At 44.6% G+C, this 2,500-nt stretch overlaps 1 non-coding gene across 1 annotated transcript; it reads right to left on the reverse strand.

Annotated features, from left to right (window-relative positions):
* Positions 1-1,404: 1,404 nt before the first annotated feature.
* Positions 1,405-1,559, reverse strand: LOC143307815 (5.8S ribosomal RNA). Its single transcript, XR_013064880.1, has one exon. It is a non-coding gene; the product is annotated as a 5.8S ribosomal RNA (ribosomal RNA).
* Between the last annotated feature and the right edge of the window lie 941 nt (positions 1,560-2,500).

The raw sequence follows: 2,500 nt of genomic DNA on the forward strand, positions 1-2,500 counted from the left end.
ACGATCCATTTCGTCTCGGTTCAATTTTAACGTCCGTCCGTATTATTTTTTGTTCCACAAGAGATTTCGAATAGGTTTCTTTATTTATCATCCCTTCTTTTCGAGCGCCACGGAAGCAAGAGGAAAAGCAAGAGCGAGAGAACATTTCGCGTATACTTCATTTAACAATTTTAACCAACACGCGATGTACTCCACACACCTCTTAGATTTAACAACTGCTTTTCTCTTCTTCTCCCCTTAGCGCAAGGGTAAACCCCATTTGTCTCTTCTTTGGAACGCAACAAAACTTTCGAGGACTGGACGACCGAGCGATGGTCGCGCGGTCTTCGCTTATCTTTAACAAACGAAGTAGTCCGTATGTATTCTAAATGTTGAAGCCTCCTAGAGCTTTAAGCCATGCGAGACATTGAAATGCTGTTTTAACGGGAGCATGCATAATTGCTGCAAACATACTTTTATCACAAGTTCTAGCCACGCCACGGAGGCTTCGAAGTTCCTTCACCATTCGCTTTCCTCTCTTTTGTTACACAGTTTCAGACTACGATCAGGGGTACCGAAACGCTGTATTGATTGTAAACAACCATTTTTATCTTGGAGCGGAGCGTTCCTTTACTCGTTAGATTTGTCTTGTCGCGTGTGTATTCGCTTTTTCGACGCTTTTTAACCATTTAACTTGTTTAGCGAAGCTAAACGCACAGACAGACAAAAAAAAAGGAACAGCATCGCGCGTCAAACAGCGACGACCCATCTGAAGCGATCTTTCATTTATACACCGTTTGTAAACAGAGAGATGTATAAAGCGCGGGGAATCATTCGAAACCCTGGGGCTATTCGAGCTTGCATTTCAGCAAATTATCATCTCAAACATTTCACTCGTTTGCTTTTTCTAAATTTATAGGAGAGCTTCTTTCGTTTATTTTTGACACACCTTTCGTAAATATCGTTTCTGGCAACGTCGGGAGCGTGGATTTCTACAAGTGAACAATCGCGCCGATCCGATAACTTCCAGCAGGATGGAGAATCTTTATAGATTATCTTCCGAGAACTCGGTGCTTTCACGGGCGGTCGTTTATAAATTTTAACGAACGACTCGCGCGCCGTGACGCACTTGCGCTAGTTCGAAGAGATATTTCGAAATTTGTTTTTCTCCTTTAACGGCCTGCATTTAGTGTATCGGTTGCGATTTTCGTCACATCGTTTCCACGACAAACGCCGACGAACTGCCCAACTATCGCTCGTACGTTGCGACTCTTTCTTTGTTTATCGTTCATTCATTCTTTCAATTTCGTTCGATAATCCCGCTCCGAAACGTTCTACTTTCGTTGAACGACGGCGAGATGTTTAGAAAGAAATGAATTACTCTTTTTTCGAGAAGCAAACGCAAGCAGTCTTTTGTTAAGAAAACGACCCTCAGCCAGGCGTGGTCCAGGAATTGTATCCGTGGACCGCAATGTGCGTTCGAAATGTCGATGTTCATGTGTCCTGCAGTTCACACGTTGACGCGCAATTAGCTGCGTTCTTCATCGACCCACGAGCCAAGTGATCCACCGTTCAGGGTAATCGTAAAATTTTGTATTTCAAACTCTTTAGATCTTTAGAGTGTTATTTTCATTATTAACACGCATCACATTCGATACCCACATCACTCTCCCACCCGGCGCGTGCGGGAGAGCGAATTCGGGCGTCGCCAACGTATTTGTTTGTTTGTTTGTTCGATCGTTGACGACACGATCGCGTCCAAGGACGGAAACCGTCGGAGAAACGCCCAGTGGCACGCTCCTCTCGACGGTCGGGCGTAAAGTACATTTAAAAACCTTGAAAAGTACGAACGCACACAAGGAATGCGAGCGCGCGTCCTGTCGCTGAATCGTGGGTTGCGAGATTCGAACAGACACACGGCCGGCGACGATCGGTCTAACTAATGGACACATAGTTTTTCAAAGACTCGCTATCGTCGCTTCTCAGCCGGTCCGTAAACAACACACATCGATCAGGCGGACGCACGAATCTTACCACGGTGCGTGTTTCGTAGATTCCAGGTTACCCGCAAGTACCTCTCTCTCCCTCTCGAAAGAGGAATCTCGATCCGTCCTTTTTGGACAATGGAGAAATCTTTTTATCGCAACACGGATGGCAAAGAAACAACCAAAGCGTAGGAGCGTGGGGACGAGAGCGACGAAAAGAACGTCGCGAAAACAAAGTTTCGACGGTTGCTCGTTCTAATACATCGTAGTTTCAACTCTCTCAGTTTTAACCACTCCTAGACGCTTCGTAAACTTTTAACAATTCTTCGCCTCCGCGAGTTTCATTTCGAATAGAGCGAACGCAACACGGACCAAAAAAACTCCGGTGATGCCAGATCATTTAGCAAAGATCAGACGGCGGGTCATCTGTATTCCTTTTCTCTCTTTTTTATATCTTTCCATTTAACTAGGGTGTCGCAACGACGGGTACATTTATATATTTATATATATTGTATTTCAATTTTAATGATCCTTCA

The sequence above is a fragment of the Osmia lignaria genome, unplaced genomic scaffold (genome assembly GCF_051020975.1).
Source record: "Osmia lignaria lignaria isolate PbOS001 unplaced genomic scaffold, iyOsmLign1 scaffold0083, whole genome shotgun sequence".
NCBI classification, from domain to species: Eukaryota; Metazoa; Arthropoda; class Insecta; order Hymenoptera; family Megachilidae; genus Osmia; species Osmia lignaria.